At 38.6% G+C, this 24,526-nt stretch overlaps 1 long non-coding RNA gene across 1 annotated transcript in view; it reads right to left on the bottom strand.

The window, feature by feature from the left end:
• The window catches only part of LOC132507542 (uncharacterized), a 278,374-nt gene extending 256,929 nt beyond the window's left edge, over positions 1-21,445 (bottom strand). The window contains exon 1 of the long non-coding RNA XR_009536209.1: positions 21,337-21,445. This is a non-coding gene — a long non-coding RNA (uncharacterized LOC132507542). The remainder of the gene's footprint in view (positions 1-21,336) is intronic.
• Positions 21,446-24,526: the final 3,081 nt, after the last annotated feature.

The following is a 24,526-nucleotide window of genomic DNA, read 5'->3' as shown; positions in this document are numbered from 1 at the left end:
AGAGCGCAGGCTCAGTAGTTGTGGCGCACAGGCTTAGTTGCTGCGCGGCATGTGGGATCTTCTCAGACCAGGGCTCGAGCCCGTGTTCCCTGCATTGGCAGGTGGATTCTTAACTGCTGTGCCACCAGAGAAGTCTAGCTGAATCACTTAGGTGTACAATAGAAACTAACACAACATCGTTAACTATACTTCACTTAAAAATTTCTTTTTGACTGAGAAATTCTATTTACACAATTTATAGTAGTAAATCTTCATGGATTTATTCATTTATTTAGTAATTAATTAGTGTCTACCGCACAGTAAGCTCTATTCTAGGTTCTAGGGATAGAGCTGTGAGTGAACAAGACCAGGCTCTTTCTTGGCTTCCATGAAGCTTACATTCTGATGAACAGATGTACTGTATAATAAGCCAATGCATGAGTGTTTAAGAAATGGTACATATATGAAGGAAACACAATGTGGAGGTCTGTTTAGAGTGGCTGGAGTGCTCCTTTTGCACTCAATAGGCAGGAAGCCACTGAGAGAGATGACATCCATTGAATCCTTAACAAAAGGGGAGAGGCATCTGGAGTGTGAGGGGACAGCATTCCAGCCCACAAAGACAGAAAGTTGCTAGCTTGGTAGATAAAGAGGGAAAGTGGAGGATGGTGGGAGGAGATGAGAAACAGGCAGGTCATGATCATAGGGAACCATGACAGCCATAAAAAAGTTTAGATTGTATTCAGGTATTCTGAAAGCCCCTGCAGCACTGTGAGCAAGTGAGTGATATGACTGACACAAGAGTGGTCATGGCAGAGCAGGAGAGAAGGGACCACCTGGAAGGGTCCAGGCAAGACTGATGGACTAGATGGAACTGGCAGAGTTGGAAGAAAGAGGGCAGATTCACAATGTGTTTTGAAGACTGAGTCAATACAAGTTATGGATGAACTGAACATGGGGAATGAGGAAAGAAGAAAAACATCTAGCCTTTGGTCTGGATCCCCTGGGAATAAAGTCTGGAAAAGGGAGATTAGACAGATGGGGGAGAAGCAAGTATGGGGTTAGGTGGGCAAAATCTACAGAATTTTTTTTTAATTTTTATTTTATATTGGACTATAGTTGATTTACAATGTTGTGTTAGTTTCAGATGTACAACAAAGTAATTCAGTTATACATATATCCATTCTTTTTCAGATTCTTTTCCCATATAGGTTATTGCAGAGGTTTTTTTTTTTTTTTTTTTGCCGTACGCAGGCCTCTCACTGTTGTGGCCTCTCCCGTTACGGAGCACAGACTCCGGACGCACAGGCTCAGTGGCCATGGCTCACAGGCCCAGCCACTCCGTGGCATGCGGAATCCTCCTGAACCGGGGCATGAACCCGCGTCCCCTGCATCGGCAGGCGGACTCTCAACCACGGCGCCACCAGGGAAGCCCTATTGCAGAGTATTGAGTAGAGTTCCCTGTGTTATACAGTAGGTCGTTGTTGATTATCTATTTTATATATAGTAGTGTGCATATGTTAATCCCAACCTCCTAATTTATCCCTCCCCCCACCTTTCCCCTTGTAACCACAAGTTTGTTTTCTGAGTCTGTTTTGGACAAGTTACTTTAGGCATTCAAGTAAAGACACCATCTTTGTTGCATGGAATCTTATTGTCAGAGAAGGGATCAGAACTGGAACTGTCATCTGAACCTAGACACAGTCAAAAAACGTATGCAAGGGGCTTACGTTACAGGTTCGTGTCCCAGTCCGGGAAGATCCCACATGCAGCGGAGCGGCTGGGCCCGTGAGCCATGGCCACTGAGTCTGTGCGGAGGCTGTGCTCCGCAACGGGAGAGGCCACAACAGTGAGAGGCCCGCGTACCGCAAAAAAAAAAAAAAAAAAGTACGCAAGGATGTTAAAGAAAGTTGTAATATAGAATGATTGAAAACAAACTAAAGTATCACCATAACATACCATAAATTAAGATATATCCATACAATATGTTATGTAGCCCTTATCTTCTAGAATAATATTTAGAGGAATGCAAAATGGGAATGCACTATTATACTTTTAAGACGAAAAAGGTACAAGTACTGTGATCCCACATTTGTATACATATATATAAGTTTTAGAAAACAAGAATATAAAACTATTTGAAGAGAGACTTTGGCTGACCGCGACTGAGGTGGCAGCTGTGCTCCTTCCTGAGAGCTTCGGGTTCTCCTGCCTTCACTAGTTTCGGTGTCTAGAGCGAGACTGTCTTTCAGTTTGCGTACATCAGAAATATATGTACACGTGGAGCAACTCCTACAGAACGCCTACTGAATGCTGGCAGGAGACCTCAGACCTCCCAAAAGGCAAGAAACTCCCCACATACCTGGGTAGGGCAAAAGAAAAGAGAATAAACAGAGACAAAGGATACGGACGGGACCTGCACCATTGGGAGGGAGCCGTGAAGGAGGAAAGGTTTCCACACACTGGAAACCCCTTCGCGGGTGGAGGCTGCGGTTGGCGGAGGGGGGAAGCTTCGGAGCCGCGGAGGAGAGCCCAGCAACAGGGGTAAGGAGGGCAAAGCGGAGAGAGTCCCGCACAGAGGATCGGTGCCGACCAGCACTCACCAGTCCAAGAGACTTGTCTGCTCACCCGCCAGGGTGGGCAGGGCTGGGAGCTGAGGCTCGGGCTTCGGACGGAGCGCCGGGAGAGGACTGGGGTTGGCAGCATGAACACAGCCTGCAGGGGGTTAGTGCACCACGGCTACCCAGGAGGGAGTCCAGAAAAAGTCTGGACCTGCTGAAGAGGCAAGAGACTTTTTCTTCCCTCTTTGTTTCCCGGTGCGCGAGGAGAAGGGATTCAGAGCGCTGCTTAAAGGAGCTCCAGAGATGGGCGCGAGCAGCAGCTAACAGCACAGACACCACAGATGGGCATGAGACGCTAAGGCTGCTGCTGCCGCCACCAAGAAGCCTGTGTGCGAGCACAGGTCACTCTCCACACCTCCCTTCCGGGGAGCCTGTGCAGCCCGCCACTGCCAGGGTCCCGGGATCCAGGGACAACTCCCTCGGGAGAATGCACAGCACGCCTCAGGCTGGTGCAACGTCACTCCGGCCTCTGCCGCCACAGGCTCGCCCTGCATCCGTACCCCTCCGTGCCCCCGGCCTTAGTGAGCCGGAGCCCCCGAATCAGCGGCTCCTTTAACCCTGTCCTGTCTGAGAAAAGAACAGACGCCCTCCGGCGACCTACACGCAGCACGCGGCCAAATCCAAAGCTGAACCCCGGGAGCTGTGTGAATAAAGAAGAGAAAGGGAAATCTCTCCCAGCAGCCTCAGGAGCAGCGGATTAAATCCCCACAATCAACTTGATGTACCCTGCATCTGTGCAATACCTGAATAGACAACGAATCATCCTAAATTGAGCAGGTGGACTTTGAGAGCAAGATTTATTATTTTTTCCCCTTTTCCTCTTTTTGTGAGTGTGTATGTGTATGCTTCTGTGTGAGATTTTGTCTGTATAGTTGTGCTTTCACCATTTGTCCTAGGGTTCTATCCGTCATTTTTTTTTCTTACTTAAAAAAAAATTTTTTTTCTTAATATATTTTTATTTTAATAACTTTATTTTATTTTACCTTACTTTATTTTATTTTCTTTTATCCTCTTTCTTTCTTTCAACTTTTTCTCCCCTTTTACTCTGAGCCGTGTGGATGAAAGGCTCTTGGTGCTGCAGCCAGGAGTCAGTGCTGTGCCTATGAGGTGGGAGAGCCAACTTCAGGACACTGGTCCACAAGAGACCTCCCAGCTCCACGAAATATCAAACAGCGAAAATCTCCCATAGATCTCCAACTCAACACCAACACCCAGCTTCACTCAACGACCAGCAAGCTACAGTGCTGGACACCCTATGCCAAACAACTGGCAAGACAGGAACACAACCCCACCCATTAGCAGAGAGGTGGCCTAAAATCATAATAAGTCCACAGACACCCCAAAACACAACACCAGACATGGACCTGCCCACCAGAAAGACAAGATCCAGCCTCATCCACCAGAACACAGGCACTAGTCCCCTCCACCAGGAAGCCTACACAACCCACTGAACCAACTTTAGACTATGGGTACAGACACCAAAAACAATGGGAACTACGAACCTGCAGCCTGCAAAAAGGAGACCCCAAACACAGTAAGATAAGGAAAATGAGAAGACAGAAAAGCACACAGCAGATGAAGGAGCAAGATAAAAACCCACCAGACCTAACAAATGAAGAGGAAAAAGGAAGTCTACCTGAAAAAGAATTCAGAATAATGATAGTAAACATGATCCAAAATCTTGGAAATAGAATAGAGAAAATGCAAGAAACATTTAACAAGGACCTAGAAGAACTAAAGATGAAACAAGCAACGATGAACAACACAATAAATGAAATTAAAAATACTCTAGAAGGGATCAATAGCAAAATAACTGAGGCAGAAGAACGGATAAGTGACCTGGAAGATAAAATAGTGGAAATAACTACTGCAGATCAGAATAAAGTAAAAAGAATGAAAAGAACTGAGGACAGTCTCAGAGACCTCTGGGACAACATTAAACACACCAACATTCGAATTATAGGGGTTCCAGAAGAAGGAGAGAAAAAGAAAGGGACTGAGAAAATATTTGAAGAGATTATAGTTGAAAACTTCCCTAATATGGGAAAGGAAATAGTTAATCAAGTCCAGGAAGCACAGAGAGTCCCATACAGGATACATCCAAGGAGAAACACAAGACACATATTAAATAACTGTCAAAAATTAAATACAAAGAAAACATATTAAAAGCAGCAAGGTAAAAACAACAAATAACACACAAGAGAATCCCCATAAGGTTAACAGCTTATCTTTCAGCAGGAACTCTACAAGCCAGAAGGGACTGGCAGGACATATTTAAAGTGATGAAGGAGGAAAACCTACAACCAAGATTACTCTACCCAGCAAGGGTCTCATTCAGATTTGATGGAGAAATTAAAACCTTTACAGACAAGTAAAAGCTGAGAGAGTTCAGCACCACCAATCCAGCTTTACAACAAATGCTAAACGATCTTCTCTAGGCAAGAAACACAAGAGAAGGAAAAGACCTATAATAACAAACCCAAAACAATTAAGAAAATGGGAACAGGAACATATATATTGATAATTACCTTAAATGTAAATGGATTAAATGCTCCCACCAAAAGACACAGACTGACTAAATGGATACAAAAACAAGACCCGTATATATGCTCTCTACAAGAGACCCACTTCAGACCTAGAAACACATACAGACTGAAAGTGAGGGGATGGAAAAAGATATTCCATGCAAATGGAAATCAAAAGAAAGCTGGAGTAGCAATTCTCATATCAGACAAAATAGACTTTAAAATAAAGGATATTAGAAGAGACAAAGAAGGACACTACATAATGATCAAGGGACTGATCCAAGAAAAAGATATAACAATTGTAAATATTTATGCACCCAACATAGGAGCACCTTAATACATAAGGCAAATACTAACAGCCATTAAAGGGGAAATCGACAGTAACACATTCATAGTAGGGGACGTTAACAGCTCCCTTTCACCAATGGACAGATCATCCAAAATGAAAATAAATAAGGAAACACAAGCTTTAAATGATACATTAAACAAGATGAACTTAATTGATATTTATAGAATATTACATACAAAAGCAACAGAATACACAATTTTCTCAAGTGCTCATGGAACATCCTCCAGGACAGACCATATCTTGGGTCACAAATCAAGCCTTGGTAAATTTAAGAGAATTGAAATTGTATCAAGTATCTTTTCCGACCACAACGTTATGAGACTAGATATCAATTACAGGAAAAGATCTGTAAAAAAATACAAACACATGGAGGCTAAACAATACACTACTTAATAACGAAGTGATCACTGAAGAAGTCAAAGAGGAAATCAAAAAATACCTAGAAACAAATGACAATGGAGACATGACAACCCAAACCTATGGGATGCAGCAAAAGCAGTTCTAAGAGGGAACTTTATACCAATACAATCCTACCTTAAGAAACAGGAAACATCTCGAATAAACAACCTAACCTTGCTCCTAAAGCAATTAGAGAAAGAAGAACAAAAAATCCCCAAAGTTACCAGAAGGAAAGAAGTCTTAAAGATCAGATCAGAAATAAATGAAAAAGAAATGAAGGGAACGATAGCAAAGATCAATAAAACTAGAAGCTGGTTCTTTGAGAAGATCAACAAAATTGATAAACCATTAGCCAGACTCAACAAGAATAAAAGGGAGAAGACTCAAATCAACAGAATTGGAAATGAAAAAGGAGAAATAACAACTGACACTGCAGAAATACAAAGGATCATGAGAGATTACTACAAGCAACCCTATGCCAATAACATGGACAACCTGGAAGAAAGGGACAAATTCTTAGAAATGGACAACCTGCCAAGACTGAATCAGGAAGAAATAGAAAATATGAACAGACCAATCACAAGCACTGAAATTGAAACTGTGATTAAAAATCTTCCAACAAACAAAAGCCCAGGACCAGATGGCTTCACAGGTGAATTCTATCATTTACAGATGAGCTAACACCTACCCTTCTCAAACTGTTCCAAAATATAGCAGAGGGAGGAACACTCCCAAACTCATTCTACGAGGCCACCATCACCCTGATACCAAAACCAGACAAGGATGTCACAAAGAAAGAAAACTACAGGCCAATATCACCGATGAACATAGATGCAAAAATCCTCAACAAAATACTAGCAAACAGAATCCAACAGCACATTCAAAGGATCATACACCATGATCAATTGGGATTTATTCCAGGAATGCAAGGATCTTCAATATATGCAAATCAATCAATGTGATACAGCATATTAACAAATTGAAGGAGAAAAACCATATGGTCATCTCAATAGATGCAGAAAAAGCTTTCGACAATATTCAACACCGATTTATGATAAAAACCCTCCAGATAGTAGGCATAGAGGGAACTTTCCTCAACATAATAAAGGCCATGTATGACAAACCCACAACCAACATCGTTCTCAATGGTGGAAAACCGAAAGCATTTCCACTAAGATCAGGAACAAGACAAGGTTGCCCACTCTCACCACTCATATTCAACATACTTTCTAAGTTTTAACCACAGCAATCAGAGAAGAAAAGGAATAAAAGGAATCCAAATAACAGGAATAAAGAAAAGGAATAAAAGGAATCCAAGTCGGAAAAGAAGAAGTAAAGCTGTTACTGTTTGCAGATGACATGATACTATACATAGAGAATCCTAAAGATGCTACCAGAAAACTACTAGAGCTAATCAATGAATTTGGTGAAGTAGCAGGATAGAAAATTAATGCACAGAAATCTCTGGCATTCCTATACACTAATGATGAAAAATCTGAAAGTGAAATCAAGAAAACACTCCCATTTACCATTGTAACAAAAAGAATAAAATAGCTAGGAATAAACCACCTAAGGAGTCAAAAGACCTGTATGCAGAAAACTATAAGACACGGATGAAAGAAATTAAGGATGATACAAATAGATGGAGAGATATACCATGTTCTTGGATGGGAAGAATCAACATTGTGAAAATGACTCTACTACCCAAAGCAATCTACAGATTCAATGCAACCCCTATCAAACTACCCCTGGCATTTTTCACAGAACTAGAACAAAAAACTTCACAACTTGTATGGAAACACAAAAGACCCCGAATAATCAAAGCAATCTTCAGAACGAAAAACGTAGATGGAGGAATGAGGCTCCCTGACTTCAGACTGTACTACAAAGCCACAGTAATCAAGGCAGTATGGTACTGGCACAAAAACAGAAATATAGATCAATGGAACAGGACAGAAAGCCCAGAGATAAACCCACGCACATATGGTCACCTTATCTTTGATAAGGAGCCAGGAATGTACAGCGCAGAAAGGACAGCCTCTTCAATAAGTGGTGCTGGGAAAACTGGACAGGTACATGTAAAAGTATGAGATTAGATCACTCCCTAACAACATACACAAAAATAAGCTCAAAATGGATTAAAGACCTAAATGTAAGGCCAGAAATTATCAAACTCTTAGAGGAAAACATAGGCAGAACACTCTATGACATAATTCACAGCAAGATCCTTTTTGACCCACCTCCTAGAGAAATGGAAATAAAAACAAAAATAAACAAATGGGACCTAATGAAACTGCAAAGCTTTTCACAGCAAAGGAAACCATAAACAAGACGAAAAGAGAAGCCTCAGAATGGGAGAAAATATTTGCAAATGAAGCAACTGACAAAGGATTAATCTCAAAATTTACAACCAGCTAATGCAGCTCAATAACAAAAAAACAAACAACCCAATCCAAAAATGGGCAGAAGACCTAAACAGACATTTCTCCAAAGAAGATATACAGACTGCCAACAAACACATGAAAGAATGCTCAACATCATTAATCATTAGAGAAATGCAAAGCAAAACTACAATGAGATATCATCTCACACCAGTCATAATGGCCATCATCAAAAAATCTAGAAACAATAAATGCTGGAGAGGATGTGGAGAAAAGGGAACCTTCTTGCAGTGCTGGTGGGAATGTGAATTGGTGCAGCCACTATGGAGAACAGTATGGAGATTCCTTAAAAAACTACAAATAGAACTACCATATGACCCAGCAATCCCACTACTGGGCATATTCCCTGAGAAAACCGTAATTCAAAAAGAATCATGTACAAAAATGTTCATTGCAGCTCTATTTACAATAGCCAGGAGATGGAAACAACCTAAGTGCCCATCATCGGATGAATGGATAAAGAAGATGTGGCACATATATACAATGGAATATTACTCAGCCATATAAAGAAACGAAATTGAGCTATTTTTAATGAAGTGCATGGACCTAGAGTCTGTCATACAGAGTGAAGTAAGTCAAAGAGAGAAAAACAAATACCGTATGCTAAGACATATATATGGAATTTAAGAAAAAAAATGTCATGAAGAACCTAGGGGTAAGACAGGAATAAAGACACAGACCTAGTAGAGTATCAATTTGAGGATATGGGGAGGGGGAAGGGTAAGCTGTGACAAAGTGAGAGAGTGGCATGGACATATATACACTACCAAACGTAAAATAGACAGCTAGTGGGAAGCAGCCGCACATCACAGAGAGATCAGCTCGGTGCTTTGTGACCACCTAGAGGGGTGGGATAGGGAGGGTGGGAGGGAGGGAGACACAAGAGGGAAGAGATATGGGAACATATGTATAACTGATTCACTTTGTTATAAAGCAGAAACTAACACACCATTGTAAAGCAATTATACTCCAATAAAGATGTAAAAAAAAAAAAAAAGAAAAAACTTACTTTGGAGTTTTTCATTACTAAGATTAGAGGTGTTTGTGTTACTTTTTGTATTTTCAAGTTTATAAAAATATGGAAAATTAATGGTCATAAAAACAAATGTCTTTAAAAATATCAGTTAGCTTATGAGTTACAATAAAACAGCTGAAGGTACTAAAAGAGATTTAGCAAAAATAGTTTAACAATATTTCATTTTGTAAACATTACTGTAAATTTATTAACTAAGAAGTATTGATACATCTTCTAATTAATTGCTTGTATATCACTTAATAATTTTTACAAAACAAAAATTTTCTATGTTTTGTTCCTGTTCTTCGCATACATAAATGTTTGGTCCCAGAGAATTCTGCATACAATGTGCCATACTTCACCGCTTGTACCTTTTATTATGAATAAGTGGTACATAGTTAGTTCATCCATCACTCTTAAATTTACTTGGAAAAGTGCAATGTGACATCCACTGCTGTTAATTCCAAAACAAACAGACTAGGGACATGCAATGTTTTATTTCCCCTTAATGGCTGATTTGCACGCCACATTGGTAATGATCAATTGTGTGAAAACTGGCTCTGCAAGGACAAAAAGGGGGAAAGAGTGGGTAAGGTATATCATAGTCACTGGACTGGTGTTACATATATCTGCAGTTAAGGAGTTAATGCAATATCTTCCTTTATAAAATATACATTCCCATGATCACCCAGTGAAATGTAACGATATAATTAACTCAGGCACAATAAATGTTAATTAGCTTCCTGCACTAACAGTAATGTCTTATTTACCAAATTAACCCAATCACTGTGCTGTCTTGAAATTCTACCTAACTTTTCCTGAAATCTTATGAAGGAAATCTTATATTTATAAAAATCAACCCCTCTGAATTTGGTGTTAAAATCTGATGCAATAGTTTAATACGTCAGTTGTTGGCATTTAATTAAAAATGTTTGACTGTAATGAAGAAATTAGGGAAAATGTGTTATATAATGGTATTCAACGTCAAGGTTAAGGTCAAAGTTAAGCTGAAACCCAAGATTTGATTTTAAATATATGTGTTTAGATAAGTATTCAAGCTCATATTAGAACATTCCTTTAGGAAATACACCGTAGGGATACTCTTACCAGACCTATGAATTGGTGAATTCATGTAAAAAGATCATAACCCAAGTTCAGAGCTTTCACTGGTTATCAGTGGCTTTCTACAGACAATAACGTAGACAAATTGCTTTGCTTATATGATCTTTTCACAGGTTATAAAACTCACAGTCTTAGGGAAAGAAAGTAAAAGGAAAAGTGATGCGGAATGGCTGTGACTGTTCTTAGATGTTTCTGAGACAAGAATTCACTCAGCCCGTGTTTACTGAGCATCCTCCAAGTGTCCAGCACTGTGATAGGTTCTATCTAGGGTTACAATGGAGAACTGAAAATACTTCTGCAGGAGAAGCTCAGAGTCCAATTAGGGACAGAAGGATGAACATACAGACAGCGAAGGATTATCAGTTCCCTACATACTTAGTAAGTAACAGCAGAGGAGCTGACTCAGGTGACTCAATATTCTTTTTTTTTTTTTTCAATATTCTTACATGAGGCAAAACCTTGACCCATATGTTGACGGATGTGTAGTCATTTTCCAGGCATAAGAAAAGGTGACATTGGGCTTCCCTGGTGGCGCAGTGGTTGAGAGTCCGCCTGCCAATGCAGGGGACACGGGTTCGTGCTGCGGTCCGGGAGGATCCCACGTGCCGCGGAGCGGCTGGGCCCGTGAGCCATGGCCGCGGAGCCTCTGCTCCGCAACGGGAGAGGCCACAACAGTGAGAGGCCCACGTAACACAAAGGAAAAAAAAAAAAAAAAGAAAAGGTGACGTCATTCTAGGCAAAGAGGAGAACATGCGTTAGTCCACCGGCCGAGTTGTACAAAAGACTGTAACTCAGGTAATAGTTTAGAATGCCAACCCAAGTTCAAATGTTTGGTGCATGATAGGGTGTGGCTGGATACACTTGGAGTATATCTTGAAATCAGATATTGTAGGGCATTTTATTCTCATTCAAATGTGTCTGGATTGTAAATTTCAAGGCAAAGGGAGTATGGCTACAGGAGATATTTACCCAAAGAGTAAAATATTCAGATTTGTGTGTCCGAAAGAATCCCAACGGCAAGGGCAATGACATGCTAGTAGGGAGTAGTGCTGGAGTCAGATAGATATTAAAATGTTTATGGCCACAATCTAGGTATAAACTGAAAGGCCACATAGTAGTCATGGCAAAGTAAAGAAGAAGATTGTTTTAAAGGCTATTAAGTGATAGAGTCACCTGGATTGGTCACTCATCTTGATTCAAGAGGCCAGGGAACTGAGAAAATGACTCAAATTCTAAAGTGTAACTGCATGGTGGCAACTGCCAGTAATCATAATAGGGTTTAAGGGAAGAGAAAAAGGGCGGAATTAATAAATAAATTGGCATTTGGACTCACAAAATTGTAGTTCTTTTTAGAATACCATTAATGCATTGCTTCAAACAACAAACATCTAGTGAGCACTTCTTCCAGTTCTCACTATACTAAGAGTTGGCTATAAAGATGAAGACACTGAGAAACTAAAGAGCTACTATCTAAACTGACAGAAAAAAGTAAATGAGGTGAAGATTTTGAAAATGTATGAGTTACAAAGGACAAATTACCCAAGAAAAAAGGCTGAGAAGAATTTAAGGGGATTAGATTAATAACACTGGTTTTCTGTTTTGACTGTGACCCTCAGTAAAAAACACATTTTACCATGTAAGTCAGGCACACATGTATATACAAGTTATTAAAAATAATTATGGAATATAGTCTTTATTTTATTATATTTCATTTTAAAATGCTGATGATAACATACTAAATTGATTTTATGATTGATTCTTAGGTCATCCATGAAGTTTGAACAACACTGACAGAGAATTTAGATGGCAGGACTAGTTTTGTTCAGCAGCCAGCAAAACAACGAAGTGTGGGTGTCAGGAACAATGTGATCAAGTCGCCTTTCTCACCTTTCTCATTAGCAGGAAGAAGAGAGTCTGAACAAAGGAAGAGGATTCTCTCTCTTAATTATCTTTTCCTTACTCTGCACAGCCCTTGAGGGCCCCCTAGCCCAACACATGAAGGAAATAATGAGATTAAAGTCCATGACCCAGTTACTTTTTAAGATTAAAAAAAATAAACACTTTTATTAATGTATTCTAAACTTGTAGCTGATCTCTCAAGTTAATAAACAGGAGCATTATTCAATTCATCTAACATTTATTTCCTTCTCCTATGTGCCCTGCTTTGTGTTAATTTTCCAGGGAGAGCTATGAAAAAACTGAAATAAACAACCTAGAACTCTTTATATATACAGGGTTTTTCTTTGCCTTAAATTTGCCACCTCTACCTTGCAACTTACGTGCCTCTTCCTTGTGAAAGGTGCAGATGCAACCCTAACCTAAGTAAGGAAGCCTCTGACATTACCATAATCTGTTTAATGTATTTTAATAGGCTTAATATTCAGAGTATTGCAGTCGATTTATTTTTCTGCATTATTTGATATGATTATACAGTTTTGACACTCAAAAAAATTCAGTTTTAATTACTGTATTATTCAAGTGCTACATTTTGCAGGTTGTTAGTACCTAGGGTAGGGACCCAATTTGTCAACAGTTTTTACTTTGGCAGACATTTCTTTATTTTTGCTCCCTAAATGGAGTAATGAAAAACAGCAGAATTAGCACTGAGGCACTATTGGCGTTACTCCACCTCAACAGTCTTTTTACCCCATCATCAAAAAGCCATTAGACCTAATCATTTGACATTATTTTCTAACCTAGATTTTTTTTAAAAACTAAATTCAAAAATGAAGAACAGCTACGAAATCTTTTGTGGCCCATTTGTGTATCAAGCACTGATTTTTACATCAGTGGCATTAAAGTTAAATGATCTTGATTTGAGAAAGTCACCAAAACCATGTATTCAGAGTTAAAAAGGAGGTAAGTTTTCAAACATGAACCTGTGATTCATGGAAAGAAAGAAATATTTTTTAAATGACTGCACTGTTATAAGGTTTTTCGTCTTCCCCCAAAGGAATGGTCTACTTTATCTATCATTGCAATCAAAGTAAGCAGAGTTTAATATCCACTTACTTGCTGAGCTTAATAAAGAGGTCATTATATTGTATCCAAAACCACTAAAAATGATTGACTCACTGTCCAGTTGGAAAACTGGCTCATAACAGTGAATGCACGGCTGACGCTTTGTTTTTCCAATTTTTGACTTGTTCCTTTTGTCACAAGCACTAGGTGCACGTCTGATATCACACTTCTTAGTAAATAACCTATATGAAACGAATCTGGTTCCATAACCAACTTTCGTGCAATTAGGTAATACAAGCACAACATGCCCGCATTATTCCGTGTTTCAACACAGAGAGGACTTGAACTTCGATTAAAGAACAAAAAAAAATTAGAAATCGCTTCTCTTCCTTCAGTGTAATTTTTCCCCCTTTGGGTCTCACAGGGTTCAAGTTTTCTGTCCCCCATCAGCCGACTGCACTCTCAGTGCAACCTGGTGATGCACAAAAGAGTCTCGGGGATTTCTCCTTTAGATTCTGGAACACCTACAAATATTCTTAAAATGAATAAAGAAAATAAGATAGCAAACATATGAACTATTTAAAAATAATGACTGAGATATGTTATCAGAATTTCCCTTTCTGGAAATGATCAAAATATGAAGTTTTGGTGAGTAAGAATTTCAAACTCTGTAATCTGAAACTTAGAAAAAGTGCAAAACAAGAATTCTTTTTGCTACAAAAGAAGTGGCTTTTATTTAAAATTAAATTTATTACTATTTGTATATACATGTATTTAGTGATATATATCACTCTATATAAATATATGTGTATACGTGTGTGTGCGTATATATGTATATATATATATATATATATATATGCATAAACGCACACATATTCTATTCTACTTCCTTTCTTTCCACCACCTGCCCCCTCACTCCCCAGCGGCTACCTAGGAATATAAACTCCATGAGGACAGGAACTTTGTTTATTGTTCATAGCCCAGGGCCTACTACATAGAAGTAAGTCCATGAATATTTGTTGAATGAATACATGGGATACCTAAGTTCTCCAGTTTCATATATTTAACTAACATAATTTAAAACATGACTTTCTTTTCAGGTAATGTAATCCCCTTAAATTTCAAATGACTTCTAAATATTATAATTATCTTCTTTATTAAAAAGCAGGTGCTTCTTTTTTTGTGGTACACAGGCCTCTCACTGTTGTGGCCTCTCCCGTTGCGGAGCACAGGCTCCGGACGCGCAGGCTCAGCGGCCATGGCTCACGGGCCCAGCCGCTCCGTGGCATGTGGGATCTTCCCGGACCAGGGCATGAACCTGTGTCCCCTGCATCGGCAGGGGGACTCTCAACCACTGCGCCACCAGGGAAGCCCCAGCAGGTGCTTAATTTAAAAAGCACCTGCTGTTTAATTAAAAAAAACAAAAAACAAAAAACACTGCTTCTTCAAAACTATCTGCTTCCTAGGCATATTTGGTATTACATTTATATTTTCTTTGTTTGGGTAAATAGAGCAGTTGAGTGGCACATCTAAGGGACAGTAAAACCCTGGTGGTCTCTGTCCATCATACAGAGAAGCAAAATGTGAGATGAATCAACAGAATTCTTTTCAACTAATTGAGCTGAAAAGAAAGAGTTCATGTGAAAGCATCTGGTGGGATGTTAGTGGATATAAGATACTTATTGAGACCAAGAATATTAGTCTTCATCTCGTGGAATCAATCAATTAATGCTTCCACACATGCTCATACCATGGTATTGACACTGACCATTAATGTGAAAAAAATAAAATGGAATAAAACTTGTTAAATGAAGATATTATCTGACTTCAAGGATAAACGGTTCAATCTTAAAAATGGTTAATGCGTTCTCCTGAAAGACACCTGCCTGTATCTGCTTGAGGACATGTCTCTAACAGATACAGATTCTCATTTTTATCCATATCAATTGCTGGAGAAGGATAAAAGGGGAAATCTTTAATTATAATGCTATAAGCTATTTATTCTTCAGAATATTAAATAAGCATGACTTAAAACCTGAGGCATATATTTTCAAAATTAACTTTATTTTAAAAGTAAAATTAGTTTTCTAATTCCACATATAAAGTATTATGCGCCTCCATATTTATGTATCATTCTATAGTGGTTAAGCTGTCACAAATTTAGGTTATAGAAATATGCATATAAATTGGTAGGGTACCCTGCACATTATACATCTCCTCCTTTGTAAAGAGAAGATAAAGCCATCCTTGCAGAGCTGTTGTGAATATTAAAGGATGCTGTACAGTGAAACCCCACTGCATAGTTACTACCTTAGTAGATGGTGGCCATTATCAGCATTATCATTAAATTTCAACATGCAACTCTAGGTCCTTTAGCTAAAAAGAATGTCAGAAAATGGTCACCAAGTTACTGTAGTTTCAAGACTAATACATAAAATAGAGACTAACAAAGTTATCAGGAAACAACCTGGAATTCTATCAAATGTTACCTTTGGGCACAGTTTTAAAAATTCCCAGTTCTTTGAAGAATATTATTCTTGCTGCATTGCTCAACCTACTTGAGCATATCAAAGCTTGCATACTGTGATAATACCTACATTACTCCACTATATTTCTGCTTACACAACTGGATGAATATTCTTAATATAGGATTCATTCAAGCATTATGCCTTTTTGCTTAAAGCATGTCAAGCTAAAATAGCTCATGCACTGAAAACTGGAGTACCCTGTCAGCCCATTTTCCTCTCTTAAAGATGTCTTTATTAGCTTAATGCTTTCCACTTATCTGTCTACAGCCATCTGTGAAAGCTGAATGGCTTGAGATACCCTGTGCTACTTATAACTCTTCCTAGTCAGCCCATATTGACTCCTCCCTCTGTGTACGACTGATGTACACTAAGTAACAAAGATGAGAGTCAGAGTGTTTCCATACTGATTTGGTGGACTTAACGGGCTTTCCTGTTAAAATAGTACTACTCAAGAATATTTAACCTAAACAATTTTAAGTCCTCCTCTGAGTGATATACAGTTACCGAAATAAATTTCAGATAAAATTTCAGTTGGCTCTATAACAAAGGTTTTGTTTATTGACTTTGAGGGCTTTTGGGGATTTGGTTATGTTTCCCTCTAAGTTTTTTTAAAAAACAGCTTGAACCTATAGGAACCTTTGATTACACTTGATATATTCCTCCTCTCTCAAATAAAATTAGTAGTTGACACCCTCTATGAACATGAAATATATATGTGTGTGTATATATATATATATATACACATATATGTAGTAATGTATTATATACAATTAATATAATAATATAAAACCCTAAGAACTGTTTTATTGTTGTCTTATTAATTTACATGGAGGAAATCATGCTAACTTCAGTCAAGATGAGGTCAAATAATTCTCATCATTGTTGAAATGTTCTAAAAACAATATGCTTAATGATAAACTACTAAGGAAGTCAGTAGGGTGAGTTATACATTTTCAAAATTCCTGTTACCTTTGGCTAAAAATGTTGAAATGATACAACCTTCATGGTATGCTGAAAGTGACCACTTTTCATTTTTCTGTTTATACTTTTTACTGACTTACATTAATAACAATTTTACTGACTAAGACAAGGAGTGCCCTCAATAAACCAAGAATGTAACAGGAAAGATGGATACTGCTATAGACTGAACACCCCATCAAATTCATATGTTAAATCCTAATGCCCAATGTGAGAGTATTTGGAGGTAGGGCCTCTGGGAGGTGATTATTAGATGATGAGGGTGGCGCTCTCATGAATGGGATTAGTGCCCTTAAGAAACATAAAAGAGGCTCAAGAAAGCACCTTTGCCACTTCCACCTGTGAGGACACAGCAAAAAGATGGCTTTCTAGGAAACAGGCCCTTACCATACATAAAATCTGCCAGTGATTTGATCTTGGATTTCCCAGTTTCTAGAATTGTGATTAAATTTCTGATGTTTATAAGCTACTCAGTTAATGGTGCTGTTTTAGCAGCCCAAAGAGACAAAGACAGAAATGTCAACCAATTATTGCAAAAGAAGTGAATGTGTTCTAACAAAGAGGCATCTATACAGTACCGAGGTTAAAGAAAAGGAGGCAACAGTCAATTTTAAGAGGATTAAGGAAGTTTTCATAGGTGGCAGAGCAGGTAAAATGAGTCTGGAAGGAAGCATCAGAGTTTGATGGGCAGTATCTGCAAACATTAGGAGGCTTGCGGTGTCACACAGGTAAGGCTGGGGTGCTTCTAGGTAGGGCTTGGTCAGCAAACAGGTGGCCAGCAAACAGGTGGAGGGGTTCTGCAGCAGGAAAACAAGAGGGGGCCACATAAAGCCCCCCCCAGGGCACTCACAACTCATCTGATTCCACTTCCGGTGACTCTGCAGCAGACATTCAACTTTAATGGACTCATCTTCTGCTTGTCCTCGAATACCTCCCGCTCATTCACAACTGTGAATGGGAGGCTTAAACTGTTCCCTTTATCTGGATGATGCTACGCTTAGACTTATAGCCTGACAAAGTGTGCCTGTTGTTAAAGGCCCACTGATACAGACACTTCACCTGTCTCTGTCTCCAAATTACAGGAGACTTCAGTTCTGAATACCCGAGGTCTCCTCCAAACTCTGGTACTTCTCTCTAGTTTCTAGAGATATTGTTTTATGAAGTACTAGACTGACATCTAAGTCAGACTCCTTCAGAAGGAGACATCTAAAGTCACGAACAGTTTTTAAGATTAACATCACAAATCCATAATGGTCATGGAAATAAGGACACATGAGCATCTATCTGCTCAGTACGACTATATTCCAACATCATGACCCTGCTTTTTCATTTTATTACATCCTAAATCCTAATATGAGAGGTCAAAATGTGAATGCTGGCCACATTAAAGGACTGCAAGTATGGAATGAGGCAGGGCCCAGGAGAAGCAGGACAGAATAAGCACCATGGTCATCTCTCACCCGGGGCCCCAAGCAGGGTCAGCAAAGCAGCAGTCCGGCCTAACACCACATCCATGGTTTGTGGGCTCCTACCTAGGAATCCACCTCCAAAACCTTTACCCTCAAAAGCCTCCTCCAGAACCATGATTTTCCACGTCAGGCACAAACTCTATAAAGGCTAAAGGTATTGCAAAAATAAGCAACAAGAATAAAAGGGAGTACGCACAGAAGCATTCAGTAATGTTATAATCTGAGTTACAGACAAGTCACATTCCGTTGACATGCAAAAGACTCTCTGGCTGCTGATTTAGATGGATACAGAGATGGACCAGACCCAACACCGCCATTGTTTCAGATGGTGTATAATTAACACGTGAGAGAAATAGACTGAGCTTTCTGTTCTGACTGATATATAGCAGCCAGACAATCTACTCTTGGATTACGGCCCCAGCTTATCAGTATTTTCCACCTTGGAAACAAATCGTGACTCATTCGAAAAATGCCACCCATTCCAACTACTGAATTTTGTCCAATACAAACCCAAAAGACAATACTTGAAATTTCTTCATAACAAGAACAAGTAGAGAGTCTGTCTTAGAGCCTAGGGTTATGAAAGTGGAAGTTCAAACCCTCCCTCTCCATTGTTTTGTGACACATATTCTACATTTCCATCTCCTTTCCTCTTTCTTCCTTTTCTTTCCAGAAAGTCATTTTAAATGTGGTAACAGCCCAATCTTCCTAACAAATTAAATAATGAGCTGATGTTCTCTGTTAGGCCTAAAAAAGGCCAATGGATTTCTGTCACCTTTATTTTTTAAATCAGGATGCCGTATTTGTTATGTTTGTACTTGTAATTTGATTTAAATTATTGTCTGTCTTTTTTGAAATTGTGGATCTAACAAAGCAAATCCTATAATTGAACACATTTCTAAAAGTCCCCTAAATACAACGTATTGCAAAGACACTTTCAGAATCAGAGAATCTCTCATTTACATTACTTTATAATTGCATTACATAGTAATTTGCAATTATACCTCCACAATTCCCAATGGTGATAGCCTACCCTTTCTTGCCAGATGCTGTGTTCCACCATCCTAACAAAAGCATTATGGAGTATATTATAATTATTCCCATTCTATTTCTCATAAACCGAGGCTTCAAAAAGTTCAGTAACTACTTTAGATTTCACCATTAATTCATTAATGGTTTTGAACCTAGGACTTTCTGATTCCAAAATCTGTAGTCAGCACCAAAATCCCATGCTCATCCAGTGAATAATAATCACTAATGCTGATTGGTTACTTACTGTCACACAGTGCTCCTAAGAGCTTGACCACATTAACTCATGTAATTCACACAACAACCCTATGAGATAAATACTCTTATTATTAGACCCATTTTACAGATGAGCACACTAAGGCACAGAGAGGTTAAGTGACTTGTTCAACACTGCAAAGCAGGAAAATGATGAAACTGGGTTGTAACCCCAGGCAATCTGACTCTACCACTCCCTGCCCCACCCCTGGCCCCACCACCATACTTAAGGACTACACTACAATATCAGCAAGTGAATGTATGTTACCTATTTTTAAGATTTTTGTTTCACTTATATGTAAAAATTTTATTTGTGTAATAAACCATGGCCTCTTCAATGGTAATCATAACTAATTTCTGGAAAATAATTTCCAAACCAGTTTTATTGCACTGACCCGGTTACATAATAATTTGTTTAATTTTAGTGGAAAAGTCTTTCTCAATATTACTAAATATAGTTGTCAAGATTTTCATTTACAGTCTTTTATTTTAAACAGGCTAGCTGTATTCTGTTGGCTAAAGAGAATGGTCAGATGAGGTGTTAAAGAGATTTCAGTAAACAAAAAAATTAATACATTAAACTGAAGGAGTAATATCTGATCGAATTTCTATGTTGCTCCCTTGGGATCCTGAAATTAAATGATACATAATAAGTATCTAGTGTATCTTGTCTCCTCCAAGAATAAAACACCTAAAAATAAACTATAATAGAGTAAACATCCTGGAGATCAGAAGTAGAAACCTAATTATTATGGTTGGTGGGGATTTGTGTGTGCAGTGTGTGTGAGAAAAGTGTTTTTTCATATTTCATTTAAACATAACTTTCTGAAATACAAAAAATAATTGGGGTCATGAGTTAACGTTAAGTGTAATTTTATCATTTATCTCTTAGGTGAATAACAAATAAAATGTTAGACTCTATTAACCAATTTAAAAAGAACACTGTGGTCACAACTTTATTTCCAGCTCCCTACTTGTAATAATAGTCAGCCACAGACGATATCTATTTTTATGGGGTTTTACTGTTAATAATTTCACGTTCATTATCTTATTCGTCCTTTAATCTTGTGAATTAGGTAAAGCAGAAATTCTTCCTCTCATTTTGCAGATGAAGAAACTGAGCCCTAGATATTTAAGGGACTAGTCAGATGATAAATGTTGGAGCTGGAACTAAAATTAAGGGAATTGAGTAGAATTTCCTTTCAATGACACCATAAACAACCTATGTCAATTACCCATATGATACTTGTGTAAGTGAAAGTGTATTAGATACCCTGTTAGATAAAACTGCAATAAAATTGACCTGTTTCACAATATTAAACTAAGTAAAATTTTCAGGCTTACACTGATCTATATGATATTAAAGAACCAAAAGACACTGAAACTTTTTATTCAGTTAAAAGAGAGGTAAAGTTCTACACTTCTAAACTCTGCCTATTTAGATACATATATATTACCGTATCAATATGCACACATATACATAACAGATGCATCTAAACCTATTTTTTCCTTTTGCAGTTGGTTGGTACATAGACTAAGTCTAGCCAATTTCATAACAGCAAAACAAACGCAAGTATTTTGTACACTTCTTGCAAGGTAAGTGCATACTATGCTGAAGATCTCAATATATAACCATGTAAATGGTACTGAATAGAGAATACTTACTAGTGAGGAGCCTTGGTGGTGTACATCATGATGGGAATGGGTACAGTTCAGTCAATCCACAGTCCACTGAGCGACTCATAACTGAAACAAGCGCCATCACTGTTCAGACCTAAGCAGGCACACAAAGAGAGGACAGTCAGTAAACACCATTTCATACCATTTGCACAAGAGCATCTTTCCAACCTGCAGCATTAAAAAAAAAAAAAAAAGTCTGACAAGCAATCCAATGAAAGGGCTTTAATTTACACACCTCTGTTTTCCATATTATGAGCAATATAGCAGTGGAAACACACTGTACAGTCAGTAAAGAAGTAATAAATTTAGTGATTATGTAGCAATTAGGAAGTAATAAATTTAGTAGTAAACTGGTATCACATTACTGGAGGCTATAAACTTGTCAATAACAAACTAAACCAAAAAAATTAACATACTCTGATGTAAATTTTTTTGGGGGCGGGGCTATGTGCTGAGCATTTATAGCACATCTCTGTACGAAATTTCATTTAGTCTTGACAACAAAACTGCAATGTAGGTAATCTCCTCACTTTACAACATTTAAGGCTTAGAGGAGCAGGGCGGTTGGTCCAAGTCCCTATTCTATAGCTTATGCTTCTTCTCCGTATCACGTGGAGTGTGCCAAGCACACACTTTTTCCTATGCTTACTTGTGCTCCATGTAAATTACAACATGAAAAGCAGATACCAAGAGGATTATATAAAGACGTATCTTTGTTTCCCTGTTAGAAACTGTTAAAACTGTTAGAAGACAAGCACTGTATTCTACTCATCTTTGTATGCCAAAATGTAAAGTGAGATCTTGTTTTGGGATACAGTACCTGGCACACACTAATATTTGCTGAGTAAATAAATGAATAACAGCATCAACAGAAGTAGGAATTGGCAAATATCTTTTGTCTCAAGTCACACTTTTCGCTTTGTCAGTCCTTTCACTTACTTGCCAAACTTGTCTTCCTGTTTGCAACACAATCTCAGGAAAAAGTAGGAAGAAACATGTAAAAATCATGTGAATGAAGTTCAAATATAATCATTCAAAGAATTACAAACTAGTCAGTAGTCAGTTTAATTTAGTTCAATTGGAGAGGTTTCTGAAGAACAGCAAAAGGTAAAATAACAAACATTTTCCAGAGAGGGAGAAAAGAAAAAATCCACCTCTCACTTCTAGGTCGGCCATCAGCTGGCTAACAAAACCTAATCACCTTTCCTGTGGTCAGATCCCAACAGAGGAGAAAACTGAAATGACTAAAGACTCCAGGTAGAAACTTCATGATCACAGGAAACTAAGAAGTGCTGCTTTGGATTGGAGATGCTGTAGAGAAGCAGCCAGACTGGAGACTCTGATGGTCAGACCCTAATTTACCCTGCAGACGAACAGCGTCTCAGCACCCTGCCTATGTAGGGCAGGGCCTGGCAAACCATAGCCTGCTGCCTGTTTTGGGGTAGCCCGTGAGCTGAGAATGGTTTTTGCACATTTAAATCGTTGGAGGAAGTTAAAAGAATCATGTAAGTGTAAATTATTTGAAATTCAAATTTCAGAGTCTATAAATAAAGTTTTATGAGAATACAGCCACAACCACTCACGTACATATTGTCTCTGGTTACTTTCATGCTACAATAGTAGAGTTGAGAGGTTGTGAAAAAAACAGTATGACTTGCAAAGTCTAAAACATATTTACTATTTGACCCTTTACAGAAATCACTGGCTGATTTCTGGTCTAGAAAACTGTTAGGTCTCAATTTGGAGGGGATGATACTAGAGAAAGGGGCTGCTTCAGGACAGATTGGAAGCAAGAGGTGGGAATCCACTTCCCTACAAACACCCATGGACAATGCAATATTATGAATATAGCAGGAGTTTTTCTGGGGGCAGTGGGGTCCTTCCCTGGAGGAAGCACCAGAAAGGAAGGTAAATTCCGCCACACTCAATCTGCCACACAGGCTGGGCCAATGAGGACGGATGGAGAAATCTGGCTACCAGGATGTCATTTTTCAATATAGCAGAATGAAGTTCTCATGAAGGAAATCAAACCTCCAGGGCTCTGATTCTCTTCCCATATGTGCCAGCCTCAAGAAAGGCAGATAACTTAGGCAGCCAGTTTTGTTTTGTTGTTTTTGCTGAAGGTCTGAAGAAGAAGATTACGAGAGCAAACGGAGAAACCCTACTCAGGTAAAAGACACTCCATCTATCCCACAGAAGGGCAAACGGTGGGCCATATCTAAGGATGGATAAACAGGTGATGAAGCAAAACAAAACAAAGCACAAAGACTATATAAAGAAGAATCTGCTACATAACACAAGGAAACCATAGATGAAGTATCTGCATTTGAAAGATATCAAAGAAAGTTAAAATAATGTTTTGTAGCACGTCCGCTTTGTGCTTTTGATGAAGTTTGAGACAACACAGAATAAAATCCCAAAGATTTATCTTTAGAGAAGTTAATTACACCCCAGTAAATGGAATGACACTTAAGTGGTTTCCCATTTAAATTTTAATTGCATCTTGGTGAAGAGAAGAGGGGTTTTGATCTCAAAGATTTGGGTCTGAACATCAATTCCACTTATTTTCTTGCTGTACGACCTCGGACAACTTACTTTCTATTCTAAGTCTTATTTCCATCACCTCTTCAACAGGGTTATTCTGAGAGTTGTAGGACAAAATATGCATAAGAAATCCAGCATACTGCCTGTCACATGGGAGGCACAGGATACTCAGCAGCTTCGTATGTTCTTTCTGGCCCTGCTTACTTTCTCACCCTCTTGTTCTAACAGCAATCAACTACCGCGATCATTACAGCTGTAGGAAAATGGCTGCCGGACACGTGGGTCTCATCTATGCTGTCACATTTGACCTTGCACCTTATTTTCTCTAGGTGGACGACACCTTTTAACTTTGGGCTCTTCTCTATTTAACTGGTAAGACGGTATTCACTTGAAAAAGAATTTAATTCAGAAGGGAATTCTGTAGCCATCCTTAATCCCTTAGGCAGAAATATACAGCCACAAGATTTTGCACATTAAATCTATTTTTATGATTAATACTGTATTATTATTTATTTACATGTGTCTTTCCCAGGAGGCTATATCTTGGTCAAGTGCATTGATAGGATACATCAAGAGGAAAAACTATGGTCTCATGGGGAAGACAGACATGGCAATGGAAACACACACACAC

Source organism: Lagenorhynchus albirostris, chromosome 16 (genome assembly GCF_949774975.1).
Source record: "Lagenorhynchus albirostris chromosome 16, mLagAlb1.1, whole genome shotgun sequence".
Classification (NCBI taxonomy): domain Eukaryota; kingdom Metazoa; phylum Chordata; class Mammalia; order Artiodactyla; family Delphinidae; genus Lagenorhynchus; species Lagenorhynchus albirostris.
The sequence above is the reverse complement of the archived record's forward strand: the minus strand, read 5'-3'. Positions and strand labels throughout refer to the sequence as shown.